General features: G+C 38.2%; 4 non-coding genes across 4 annotated transcripts; all 4 read left to right on the top strand.

The window, feature by feature from the left end:
- Window positions 1–2,122: 2,122 nt before the first annotated feature.
- On the top strand, window positions 2,123–2,194 carry trnac-gca (transfer RNA cysteine (anticodon GCA)). Its single transcript has one exon. It is a non-coding gene; the product is annotated as a tRNA-Cys (tRNA).
- Window positions 2,195–2,335: 141 nt separating this feature from the next.
- Window positions 2,336–2,422, top strand: trnay-gua (transfer RNA tyrosine (anticodon GUA)). The gene is given in 2 exon segments: window positions 2,336–2,372; window positions 2,387–2,422. It is a non-coding gene; the product is annotated as a tRNA-Tyr (tRNA).
- Window positions 2,423–3,114: 692 nt separating this feature from the next.
- On the top strand, window positions 3,115–3,201 carry trnay-gua (transfer RNA tyrosine (anticodon GUA)). The gene is given in 2 exon segments: window positions 3,115–3,151; window positions 3,166–3,201. It is a non-coding gene; the product is annotated as a tRNA-Tyr (tRNA).
- A 123-nt stretch (window positions 3,202–3,324) lies between these two features.
- trnas-gcu (transfer RNA serine (anticodon GCU)) lies at window positions 3,325–3,406 on the top strand. The gene has a single exon. It is a non-coding gene; the product is annotated as a tRNA-Ser (tRNA).
- The last annotated feature ends 9,613 nt before the right edge of the window (window positions 3,407–13,019 follow it).

The following is a 13,019-nucleotide window of genomic DNA, read 5'->3' as shown; positions in this document are numbered from 1 at the left end:
TTTAGTGTATTCAAATTCCTGACCTAGCTGCTGAAGATAAATGAAATTGAGCGGAGGCACCAGGTGATGCCAGCTGGGCTAATATGTTTCAGCTTTGCCATGGGAATTGTCATCCTCAGGGACACCTCCTATACCTATTCATATATTCATCCCAAAAATGTAGGCAAAATTTGAAATCTGACTTTCCTCTGTGTAGAGCTTGTTCCCACTTAATATTAGAGTACAAAATACAAAGGACAGCAGAGCCCACAACTCCAGAGCCTGTCCAGCCACTTGTCTGTGCTCCAAAGGATTCAGAAACATTCATTCTGAATTGTGAGTTATCTTGGGCCTTTTAGGAAAAATAGGCTGAAACAATAAGGGAATATAAAATGATTTGTAAAATGATATAAAACGATGATGGTCTTATGTAATTGTATTTTGTACTTATCACTGTGTCACCTGCCCAGGGACAACAGATCAGACAGACAGACAGGAAACTATCTTTTTTTTGCTATAATCAGGCATATTTACACTGTAATTACAGATGTTTATTAATATGCACTATCTGTATCAAATAAATAAATCATCTTAAAGGTAGAGTATTTGACTTTCTGGAGGTGGCATGTCACCTGCAGATGAAAAAAGAAGACAAAGTTAACACCAAAACGTTCTTCATTCTCACAGTACACAGTAATACATTTTTTAACCAAATATACATGAACCAGCCAAACTATATTTATGAGTATGCTAATGATGAGGAAATCTGGAGACCTGCCAGATTTACACCCTCCTCTTGCCAATATCTCTTTGTTCCAGAGTTCTAAATTCACGTAATGATACAGATTTCATAGATGAGGAGTTTCATGTCAGACTTTCCATTAAAGGCTATGGCCCATGAGGAAACAGATGGTTTATCATAATATACTGCCTTTATATGGCAACAGTGAAAAAAGACGAGGCAGAATTTTGTAGTGTTCATATGTTCTTATCCAGTGGAACACACAATAAAACATTTACACAAATAATAATACAATAATAATTTTAGTAATACATTTTTCTTGATCCTAGTTCTGAAAGGGAACACGTTTTGACTGACATTGAAACCATACTTTTCATGCCCTATTGTGAAATACCAAAGGAACAACATTTCCATGGAAACAAGCAGGAGAAAGCCCTCTTCCAAGCCAAAAATAAGAGTCAGGTCTGTGGAGAAGCAAGCCCATTCAGAGTAACAGCAATTATTTAATTCTAGCCTATTTACTGTGGCTTTAAAGGCTTTACGTTCTTTTCTGATTTATGTTATAATGTTGTTTCCTCTTCACAAACATACCTGGAGTTGTGTTTTGTTTAATTTACACATTTAACACACAAATCCTGCATATTTTGGCTCTACTCTTCTCTCAGACTGAAAACACTCTGTTCCACCTTGTGATGTCATGTGATAATACAGGAAGTGCTACACTGTGTTTCTAAACTCCATCTTCACTGGAATCATGTGACTCTACTGAAGTAAAAGTAGAGATCCTTGTGAAGTCATGTAGCTGTTAACTTGAAAACTACTGCTACATGACATCACAAAGTGGAACAGAGCATTTTGAGCTTTGGAGATGTAGACAATCTAATAATGAAGGACGACTGAAACATGTTAGAATGAAACAAAACACAACTCCAGGTATCTTTTTGATGAGGTATCAACATTATAACATGACTGAAAGCTTACAGGAATCAATTTTATGTAATATAGGACCTTTTTATTTTTGCATTTTATGTTTTATTGGTAGATAATATGTATTAAGATGCACTGATCCAGCTTTTTCAGTTCCAATATTGATTCTGATACCATGGCTTTAAGTATCTGTCAGTATTTGATATCAACAGACACCAGTGCAGGTGACTATAAACTATCATCGAAGACCGGCCCTCGTCAGACCGATAGGCATTAAGATATTTGAGTCCGAACACAAGTACTAAATATTTGTTTGAACCTGACCCGTCGGACTTCGGCTTCGAACCCACTCGCTCTTCAGCTTAATTTCCTGTCCTGTACCAGTGTGGCATAAACGCCTCTTCCCAATCAATTGCCAACTGAACACGCGATTCATCGTTTCAGTCCAATGCCAAACTGACAGACCCTGTCGCTGGGAGTATAGCTCAGTGGTAGAGCATTTGACTGCAGATCAAGAGGTCTCTGGTTCAAATTCAGATACCCCTTGTGGGTTTCCCAAGACGATATTTATATTTCTTGAAAAAGAATACAACATTCACATTTGTCAGGCCTCAGACTGCCCGGTGAACTCAACTGAATTTGCCTCTTTGCTTGAGTCAGACTTGGCAACAGTGCACAGTCCTCTCACCTTCGATAGCTCAGTTGGTAGAGCGGAGGACTGTAGAGTGAGACATTGAAATCCTTAGGTCGCTGGTTCAAATCCGGCTCGAAGGACATGCTTTTTTCAGGTTTCGGACAAAAAGAGCACTGTAAAATCAGTGGGCAAAGGGATAATTCCTTTCGGGGGTAATGTAACATCCTGTGAGACGGCAGTTTTTATTACAAGTTCTTGAAAAGTGGATGAGGTGACCGAGTGGTTAAGGTGATGGACTGCTAAATGGCAAGTCTCCCTACAAGGACCTCCCAGCTTCAGCGTACTGCTGTGTGAGGACTGGAGGATAGACCGGCCCTCGTCCGACAGAGCAGTGATCGAATCTGAGACCGAAAGGTCTGAAAGGTATTTGTGTCCGAACCCCACCCAGTCAGGTCCAGGGGTGTGAAAGCTCCATTATGGCCCTGTATGATTACGCTAAGAAGACCCCACACTCAGTGCAATTCAGTAGGCCTAACTAACAGAAACTGTAAACAAGTAGGTGTGTCAGTTTCAGAGTAGTTTCATTGTAGTTAGCTCATTCCTTCAGGCAGATATAAGGAAGATTCCACCAACATTTTGACCAGAACTGAAAAAGCAGCTTGGATGAGCTGCAAAACGTATTCGACCAAGTAAACTTCTGTCCAGTTGAGAAATTGAATTTCTCCTTTTGCCACGGAGTCTACATGGACGACTGAGGAATTTTACACACATAGCGATTAAGACAGACTGACCCAAATCTGCTACAGTCAAACTTGGCAACACTGTGCTTGCACCTTTGATAGCTCAGTTGGTAGAGCGGAGGACTGTAGAGAGGAAAATTGAAATCCTTAGGTCGCTGGTTCAAAACCGGCTCGAAGGATGTGCTTTTTCAGGTTTCGGACAAAACGAGCACTGTAAAAGCTGTGGGCAGCCTATAATTCCTTTCAGGGGCAATGTGACATCCTGTGAGACAGCAGTTTCTATTACGATTGCTGAAAAAGTGGACGAGGTGGCCGAGTGGTTAAGGCAATGGACTGCTAGTCCATTGTGCTCTGCACGTGTGGGTTTGAATCCCATCCTCGTTGTTGTTACTATTAAATAACAAGTGTGTGTGTGTAAACACAACATATAAAGCGTAACCAGTTGTCTGCTACCTCTTCCTGTGCACCACCAAAGACGTTTAGAATGGACACAAGGGCACAGAGCCACAGTTTTGGAGCACATGCAGAGCCCCTCTAGTCAACTCAGGAGATCTAAGGAGATGCCTTCAGACTCACTGAACTATTTTCCTAAAAACAAGAAATATTAGGGCAAAATGTGTTGTGTAGCTCTTATTTACCTCTCAAGTAACTAAAGAACAACTTTCTATATTCAAAGGTCAAATATTATGAGACTTTCTGGACTAACTATGATCAGCAAATAGTCTTATTACATCAGTTCATAGCCCCAGCCAGAATATCTTAAGTACCATTTTGGAGCCGATACTCGATCTTGCAAATTTTCATGGGTCTGCGCTGATATTTGATACCAGTATCGTATCGTGTGTCCCTGATTACCATTTTAACTAACCAATACAGGATCAAAAAACGCAACTGAAGGTGAACTTTACCCATTTCTTTTGGAACACCTGAGACTGAAATTGTGAGTGTGAACGGTGACAGATGGAAGGTGACACGTTCAGATGTGGAGAGGACGGGCTGATGCTGAGACTGAAGAGGAGTAGATCACAGAGTTTGATGTTTGACTGTGAATTGCGCTATAGACGGCACAGAGACAGGCAAACAAGACTCCAGACTCCAGCAGCACACATGAAAACAGCCATTGGTATTCATGCATTCCACCACAGCACGGGTGAGAGATAAGGATTCTGTTCACATAGAAGCAACAACACAGTCAATTTGAAGTCATGGCAGGAGGTAGCGCTGGTAAACAAGGTACAGCTTAGGCACTGAGCTGACAGAACGACTGGGAAATTCTGTAATCATTTTGCCATGGAATTGTCTGAGTGGAATGTTAATGCAGAGGAGTTTATACCGATCGCCTCAAGAATCAGATTGCTACTTGCTTAAATGTCCCGTATTACACAAAATGGACTCTTCTGAGCTTTAAGCCATGTTATAATGTTGCTACCTCATCAAAACATGCCTGGAGTTGTGTTTTCTTTCATTCTCATATGTTTGAGTAACACTTTATTATTTGTCTGTCTATATAAGGTCAAAATGCTCTGTTCCACCTCGTGATGTCATGAAGTGGTAGTTTTCAAGTTAAGAGCTACCTTTTACGTTTTATTAAGTAGAGTTGGCCAGTTCCAGGGCTGAAATTATCCAAATGATTTTAGTGAAGGTGGATGGAGTTTAAAAACATAGTGGAGTATGTCCTGTATTATTACATGACATCAAAAGGTGAAACTGAGTGTTTTCACTAAGAAAAGAAATCAGCCTTAATATGCAGGGTCAACATGTGTGAATGAAACAAAACACAACTCCAGGTATGTTTTTGATGAAGAAACAATATAATAACATAGATCAGAAAATAGCACTTTATGTACTCTTTAAAACAGATAGAAAACAATATTGATTATAAAATGATTAGCATCTTAATGCTACAGTGTGTAACTTTCAGGAGATGGCATGTCACCTGCAGATGGAAATAGAAAGTTAAAGCTATACTTCAAAACATACTCCATGGAGATAGTTATGCCATATCCCATACTGTTTTAGATTATAGCCAAAGGAATAACATTTCCACTGAAACAAGCAGGAAAAGGCCCCAAACAGTCAGGCCTGTGGAGAGTTTGAGCTTTGTGGCCCGCTCACCTGTTTTTTTTTTTTTTTATTTAATTTTTTTTCAGTGCAATAAATGCAGCCAATTTGAAAAACTTGAAATACTCCTGAAATAGAACTTGCGATCTCTGGCTTTAAAGGTGCACTATGTAACTTTTCAGAAGAAAAAGATGATGATGCTTTTTGATAATAATAAACTATAACACAAACCACAATATGGACCAAAAACAACTTAAAATAAAATAAAGGTTCAGGTAAATTTAACAAAACAACTACAACAGTACCAAGCAGTGGATTTTCATGTACAGGTTTTTATTGTTGGCTGTCTGACATTTTTTAATGCTACATGTATAACATTTTGGAATAATGGCAAGTGCAGAGCAGTGAGTGGAGATAGGGGGCAGGTGAAACGGGTGAGAGATAAAGATTCTGTTCACATAGAAGCAACAGCACAGTTCATTTGAAGTCATGGCAGGAGGTAGCGCTGGTAAACAAGGTACAGCTTAGGCACTGAGCTGACAGAACGACTGGGAAATTCTGTAATCATTTTGCCATGGAATTGTTTGAGTTGAATGTTAATGCAGAGGAGTTTGTACCAATAACCTCAAGAATCAGACTGGTACTTGCTTAAAACAGATGGTAGAAAACAGTGTTGATTAGGCTGGTTTAATAAGATTCTAAAATATATTCCATGGTTGCAATGGGTTCACAAAAAGTAGGTATTTGTGTCTCAAAGCTAAGGCTAATCAGTGGTGGAAGGTAATGAAGTTCTGGACTTAAGTATACATTTTAGGTATCTGTTTACTTGAGTACATTTTAAGGTTGATAATGTTTTACTTTTACTTCACTATATTTGAGAGAGGGTATCTGTACTTTCTACCCCACTACGTTTTGGAACAGGACTTTTTTTTTTTTTTTTTTTTAATACTTTGAGACCTTCTGAAAAGGCTGAGGGGTTTATTTTTAACAAGTTCATAGTTTGAGCAAACAAAATATTCAAATAACAAGGAAACTATTCAAACAAGGACAACTATCAGTTTCAGTGTTTGCTGTGCTGAACCAAACATGAACTGTATTAAAAATAATAATAAAAAAATTAAAAAAAAACTACAATTTTTTTTTTTTTTTTTGTGTTGCTTTACTTGCTCTGTACTGTACTTTTACATAAGTAACAAAATTAAGTTCATCTTCCACCACTCATTCTAATCTAATCTAAATCTCAAAATAGAATATAGAAAACCTTATAAAAATACATCTAATGGCACTTCGATTGTGTTTGAATGCAAGATGATATAGATTGTAACACTATTCTAACTTCAACTATCCATTTTTATTTCAGGATTAGTTTTAAGACACAAATACCTTCTTTTATAAACACCTAAGTTTCCTCCTTGCTGTTTGCTGCCTGATATTTTGGTATTGATTTATTTTAGCGAGACTCAGCTAATTCCCCACAGAGAATGAATAAGTAGGTGAGAATAGAAATTTTTGAAAGAACCTGAATTAGCCAAGCAGCTCTGTGAAAAGGGCCTATAGTTAATTGCAAAAGGGCTGCATTTGAAGAATATTAAAGTACTAATATAAAAGGACACCTTTAAAAGACTTTTCTGAGCTTTCAACCAGGTCTTAACTTCAGCACTGAATCATCAAAAACATACCTGGAGTTGAGTATAGCTTCTTCCATGCTTGTTTCATTAATCCTTTTCACAACTTTGTCTTGCTGTTAGCCTCAGAAATCACTTTGTTTAATTCTTTGTGGATTGTGACGTGTAGGTCGTGTAAGTCCATCAGCAGACTTTTTTTGAGCATTTATCCCACCAAATCGAGAGATTCTTCTTGGGACACTGGCTTTATTATTATTATTTTTTTTTTTTTTTTTTGTTAATTCCCACTGTTGTCAGTAATGTAAACATCAAAGATGAGGGTTTTAAGCATTACTTTGCAAAACACATGATGCATTTGTGTAGATTTAATTCCCTTTTAAACATGCTTCTGATCATGAAGCCAATTTTTGGATGAATTAATTCATTAAACATTGAGGTTTAGAATAAACAAAAGTTAAATTAAGCAAGAAATGTGAATATAACATTAGTGCATGGCACATACAACTCACATGAAGCGTCCCGCAGCCCACAGTAAAACACAATCAAACACAGACAGATTGGTGGAAGCCTGAGCAGAGAGAGGCTCCATCTGTCCTTGTCTCATAGTGAATGAGGAAGGGTCTCTGCTGAATGAAGGCGGCCATTAAAATCCCTTGTAAACTCATTATAGTCTGGTCCTGTCCAATATCTAGAGCCACACATAACACTGATGTAGAGCCCCATGTATCCATAAATGCATGAAGACAGTTTCATGTCAGCAACTTTGTCTGCATCTCAATGTGAATACAACAAGACAGGAGACTGAAGGTCCAAGCCTTAAGAGCTCTTACAAAACTATGCATATTTGAACTTGTCATGTATGGATTGTGAAAATTCACCCATGGGACAAAAAACACACAAAAAACTAAACTTTCATGTTATTGGATCAAAAAAGTTGACTACAATCTAACTATAATGTAAATAAATCTTATCACAGGTTGTTAGACAATGTAAAATAAAGAAACACCCTAAAAACAAAAGTGCAGTGATGCTCCCAGGGACTGGCCTTCAGAGCTTGTTGCTAAGCTTCATCAGAACTACCTTAGCTGGAGGAAACCTATCCAAAGGGAGAAACATGCAAACTGCACACAGAAAGGCCCAACTGGCCCGGGGATGAAATCTGGAATCTTTTTGCTGTGATTTGAAAGAACTAACCCCTCATTCACAGTGCTGCTCTACCATACTGACCTGTAACTTTACCCAGTGAAGTCAGCTGCTTGTCTCCACTGAGGTAAATTAAATGCACTATGTGGAAAGTGCCCTTTTAAAAATGAAAACTTTTTTTTTTTTTTTTTTTGATTTTCTAAATTTGGACCAGGATCAGCAGCTTGTGTACAAGTGTGGTGGCAAACTGAACCTGTGAAATAAAAGTTGAAAATGTTAATCAAATTGAACAGGCAGACATGCTGTCAATCATTTACAGCTATATTTTCTATTCACTTCATCCCAGGACTGCACCTTACTGAGAGCTATGTCGTATTAGAATCCCATTTCGCTCCCTTTCTTCCATACATTTTTGACTCATGTAATCTCATTTATATGCTGTAGAGAAATACTGCTGGTGTGCAATACTAAAACGCTTGTTATGTGGACCCAAAGAGATTTTGCTTGGTGGTTGCAGTTTGTGTTGAAATGGCTGCCGCCCGTGGCTCTTCTTGTCCAGACCATTTGGAGGTCACACACAAAAAACCTATAAGAACTGACGCTACATTTCACCATCTTAAACATACATTCTGTCAACATATCTCAGACTTTTTATTGCATAGATTTCTCCTCATGTTCTATTAACAAATCCTGTGTAGTCTTTGCAACTTCAAACTAAATGCATGTTTCGATCTTGTGTGGTCTTAATTAAGGCTGTCAGGCCTCTCATGGTCTCCTGTGAAGGCTACTACTAATTAATGTGAAGTTATACACACCCAAGGCTCTAAGTGAACTAATGTACTAAGCAGTGAAAGCCATCTCTACTACTCTCCAAACTACTCTTGTAAAACTTGCACAGCAGAGAACTGTATGTGTGGGGGTGCATGTGTGTTATAGTCTATATGGAAAAGGTAAGTAAAATATAATTCACCCATACTCACAAATGATTTTTCATGATTAGCCTAAAATATTTAATTATAGTGAGATCACACCTCTACTACATTATAGGACTTCTTCTGACTCTGTGTGTGGCCACTTTACTAATCTGTACATGTATTTGAATACCAAAGTACATTCTTTGTGTAGTAACAGTCTTGTACCATAGAGGTATGTTAAACTACACTGTGTGTAGTTGTATAAGTACTTGAGTAAAGTAGCACAGTACCAGGTACTGTCATACCTGTCTGGCTGTCATCTCTCTGCTCGGTCTCTCTCACTGAACACGCCAGGCCAAAGTCGATGAGTTTGATGACAGCAGCTGATCCACATGATACACCATCATGATGTTCTCTGGTTTCACGTCACAGTGCATAATGCCTACATGCTGAAGGAAGAGGAGAGCTTGGGCCATCTGCAAACACATGTTACACACAACACAAGTTAGTACAATATCATTGATGATAACATTCAATATTATATTGTCAAAGTGTGGTTCAGGGGCATGTGTCAGTACCTGGCAGATGATTGGTCAGATCTCTCTGAGCCTCAGAGTCTTAAAGGGCCTCTAGGTGAGAAACTGGGCCAGGTTGATGTTCAGCTTCTCAAATTCATGACAGAATCATCCAGAAGACTCTGGAGCAGAGCCAGCACACCATGTGGACGTAGTGTGAGCAGTGTGCAGACAGGGCCTGGAGCTTCTTCGGCTGTGGGGACAAAATATCAGCCATTCACTAAGTTCAATTAAAGGAGATGTCTTATGTCCCATTAACCACAGTCACCAGGTGTTTGTGTTGATTTTGTGCTGTAAACACACACCAAAAATCTGATCTGTTCACTGGGTTATCTGATTATGAGTGATCTGATTATGAGTGAGCAGATTTGTACTGGCCATATGAGTGTGTCCTCATAGATAGAGTAGATGTGAAAACAGACTAAATATGAAACATTATTGTAATGTGAGGACCGACCTATCGAAAACATGCTTCCAGGGCATTTGGGTCTTTTTTGAGCACCACCGTCTGATTGGTGTGAGCCTAAGGCAGAGGGTGATGTCTCTGTACACCCCTGAGCCCAGCAGGCTCTAGGAGGCCTGGATCAGGTCTCCAGACCTCAGTGTGGACTCCATCATCTGTGGAGTGTTACTGTCTCCACAAGTACAAGTACTACACAGAACTGTGTATAAGTTCAAATACCGACACAGGTGGTGGTCCAACAGACACGAATACAAGTACAAGCACAGGTAGTAAACAAGTGGGACCTGTGTGTGCACAGTGACAAGTACAGGTATAGTACAGGTATTGTTCATGATCCAAAAGTTGTTATTGAGTATTTGAACTGAAGTGAAAACAAAGAGTACATATAGTTAAAGCTGAAACTTTTAGTCTTTGTCCCGTAGATTGTAGGTGGAGCTGGATGTTTAAAAGGACAGTTTAGTCTTAAAATGTATTAACCAACTCTATATGAGCGTGTTTTTATTTAATCATTTTGTCTGAAAGTTATATTTAATTGATAACATTAATAACAGTCCAATCAGGCACCTTCTTTCTGAGAGATTGCGTCTGCTAGCGTTAGTTTGTCAGCATTGCTAAGTATGTATTACCTTCAATATGCACACTCCTGATTGGCTCTTTGGTTGGTAGAGTTATCATTGTGCTTGGATTTCCAAATATGGCTCAGGCAGTAAAACTGTGAGCACTTCATTTCAGCAACTATTACAACAGATTATTCTTTTCATTTTAAAAAAAAACAAAAAGAAGAATGACATCCAAAACCAGAATCTCTTGACTTTCAAAGGAAAGCTAAAACTGATTGATTACCATTTTATGCAACACCCCAATTAATGTCAGAGTCTAACTTCAAAGGAGAAAAACACACATTTTTTAAAAATTCAGATATATTAAAATAAAATGCCTTCTGAGGCACTGAGGTGGATGGGAGAGTGTGGTCTGATTAAAGCCTGTCACAAAGTCTTAAGATCAGCATGTTTTTGGAGCAAAATGTCAGATCTGTCGCTGAAAAACATCATAATTTCCCTTCCATTTGCTCTACACTAAACCATTCATTAGACCACCTCTCCACAAGTCAAAGTCAATGAACATCTATCATAACCAAAAGGAAAACCAAGAGCACTGGGAGAAGTAATGAAGCCTATTTTGGATCTATACACAATACAAAGAGAATTTCCGTTTTTCTCTGTGGTTTAGATCACAAACCATTTCATCATAAAACAGTCATTATTTAATTTGAAATATGACTTGTTGTTCTTCTCAAATTTGCACACATTTTTAAAAAGCTAAACTCTGGCACAAAATACTAAAATAATTGCCTCAAACCTCCATATTTTTCCCAGATGTGAACCTGCTTTTTGGCTGAAATTTGACCAATTAGATCAGACAGCCTTGAACCACCCCAGCTCTTATCCTGTTCTGCTGTAGTATAAATGTAGTAAAAAGCAGCTTTTTTGGTTTGAATGTGTACAGTGGAAACAAGAATACAATATCCCTACAATTGAAGTCAATTAAGAAATTATATAAGTGCAGGTTTTGTTAATGAGCCCTAAAATAATTTAAAGTCAAGTCATGACTAACAGTCTAATCATTGACTTAATACCCACTACCTGCAGGGGGCGAACATTGTTTATCGTGAGTACAGACCAAATATATAAATGGACATAACTAACGCACTAGCCACCGTGTGCCAAATAGGAAGTTCGCCAGGAGGCTCTTCCAGCTCCTTCTGACCCTGGCTCCAATTGACTTACATTTGGATCTTGTCGCCCCTCACTCTGTAACTGCTGCTGTGAGCCTCGACATTTTTTTTTCGCAATTTTGTCCATTAAAAACATCCTATTCATAACATAGAGCCATTTGTGTGGCACTGAACACTATGGGTGACTTCACACTCCACTTCTTTTATACAGTCTATGATTGTGAGTCTGTAATGGCACTCAAAACACAGATGGAACAGTTCTTTGGCTTTAAATTGGACTAAACATCTGGAAATATCCTTCAAAAAATAACTTTGAGCATTTTTAACAATGTACTGGAGTAATAGTATTATTATTGTTAATCTTTCAAATGTACTGGAGAATGTTTATTATTATGATTTATGATGTGTCATTAAATGATCCAAAAATTTTACATTTAGCCCTAACCTTTATTCCTACTAAATGTATCATATACACTATTTATACCTGAATCATAGAATTACAAGTTAACTACTTAAATATGCATAGTCATGAATTTAGATTTAGATTTTTAAAGCAGGGCACTGTAACATTTTAACTTATTAAACATTGTAAGTCCATGTGATGGTTAAAAGTGTTTGAAGTGTCCATTTGGTTGCTCTACAAAAATAAATAATCCATACTTTGCAGCCATCAACATTCCCTGAGGATGTGATGCTAACTAAAGACACTGCTCTGTCTGTGGATCAGACACAATCAGACCAGAAAGAAGTGATATAGTTGGGCTGATTTGTTAACAGATTTTTAACAAATCCCTCTCAAATAACATTATAGTTACAACCTAACAAGCACTGGCATAGCAACAGTTGTTCAGTTAGTCACGCTCACCTTTTTGTTGAAAATCAAACACACATATCAAACATCAAAACTCATATTGATCACAGGCTTTTGAAATCTATTTTTTTTCTTGAGTTTTCTTAAATTTAACCATCTAAAAATCCCACCAACAGAGATGCACGAAGAACACCTCCAGGGTAATGTCACTGCAAAGTATCAATTGCTTAAAACACGGGGCACAAATCTCTCGAGAAAAAAAACATTTTTATCAGAGACAATGTAAGTTCCCCTGAAAACACAAGTCTGTTCATTGAGCTCAGCCAGTGATGGTCACACATTACCCACGTCCCAGGTGATTTGTACCTGCTCCACTGTGCCTCAGGATGGCTCCGAGGTGAGACCCAGGTTCAGTCAGGGCAGTAATGGGAAAAGCATCAGCCAAAAATGGTTCATTCATTCTTGTGGGCACAGGAGACTTTGCTTTACTTCATTCAAGCCAAGGTTCATTTTGTTGCACATGATTTCTAGTATTGAGGTTTGCCACTAGAGGGCAGTATACTGTAACACAAGAAATGATCTCATCTAAGTTCTTCCATGGGGTTGCTCACATAACACAGTATAAAGTGCAGCGTTACATATTTACCTTACTGTTTAAATGTAGTTAGCA

This window comes from Boleophthalmus pectinirostris, unplaced genomic scaffold (assembly GCF_026225935.1).
Source record: "Boleophthalmus pectinirostris isolate CB_2022bp ecotype Guang Dong unplaced genomic scaffold, ASM2622593v1 HiC_scaffold_23, whole genome shotgun sequence".
In the NCBI taxonomy this organism is placed as follows: Eukaryota; Metazoa; Chordata; class Actinopteri; order Gobiiformes; family Gobiidae; genus Boleophthalmus; species Boleophthalmus pectinirostris.
This window is presented reverse-complemented; position numbering and strand designations above follow the sequence as displayed.